Source organism: Heptranchias perlo, chromosome 2 (assembly GCF_035084215.1).
Source record: "Heptranchias perlo isolate sHepPer1 chromosome 2, sHepPer1.hap1, whole genome shotgun sequence".
NCBI lineage: Eukaryota > Metazoa > Chordata > Chondrichthyes > Hexanchiformes > Hexanchidae > Heptranchias > Heptranchias perlo.
This window is the reverse complement of record NC_090326.1, coordinates 141,477,918-141,478,647: the sequence shown is the minus strand read 5'-3', so window position 1 is coordinate 141,478,647 and position 730 is coordinate 141,477,918. Positions and strand designations below refer to the sequence as shown.

The 730-nt window shown below is 42.6% G+C and overlaps 1 non-coding gene across 1 annotated transcript; it reads right to left on the bottom strand.

The window, feature by feature from the left end:
• Positions 1 to 374: 374 nt before the first annotated feature.
• LOC137300449 (U6 spliceosomal RNA) lies at positions 375 to 477 on the bottom strand. Its single transcript, XR_010958097.1, has one exon. It is a non-coding gene; the product is annotated as a U6 spliceosomal RNA (small nuclear RNA).
• Positions 478 to 730: the final 253 nt, after the last annotated feature.

Sequence of the window (730 nt, the reverse complement as noted above, 5' to 3'; positions counted from 1 at the left end):
GTGTCCTGCATTGTGGGCCAAGGCCCTCTGTTTTGCTTTCTTAACCTTTCAAATATGGTGTGTAATACAAGAAGATAATACATAGGTGCTTAGTTGGGTAATCGAAAAATCTGGGCGGACATATGTCCCATAAATTAGTCAGGTGGAAAGTCGCAAGCAGGAGGTTTAGAGTTCACAAACATACCTAAGGCTTGCTTCCTCAATTTTCGAATCCTCCTGGTCCAGATGACTCAAACTTATTTTTACAAGCTCTCAGTTTTTCGCCTAACTCTCCAGAGAGATCCTAACATCCCCCCGCATTGTGACATCCAATTGTTTCTTAAATGATTCCAGGATTCTTCCCTCCACTACTCCATCTGGAAATTGATTCTACCACATTTGAGAAATATGACAGGAATTTGAATGTCATCCATGTGCAGGGGCTACGCTCATCGTCTCTGTGTCGTTCCAATTTTAGTATACGTGCTGCTAAAGCAAAACAGATTATTCGAACCTCGTACACAAAATCGGTGAGGCCGCGTTTAGAAATCTGGGCGGACAACGTTCAAAGTAACATCAGTGCACGGGTAAGGGCTCAGAGAAGGGCAACCCCACGAATCTGGGACCTCAGTATGTAAGCTAGGAAGTATTACAGAACTGGACTCAATTTCCCCCAAGCAAAAAAAAAAGGTTAGGATATGATGCAGGTTTTTAAGATGCTAAGAGGCAGAGATTATGTAGATATAAGCAA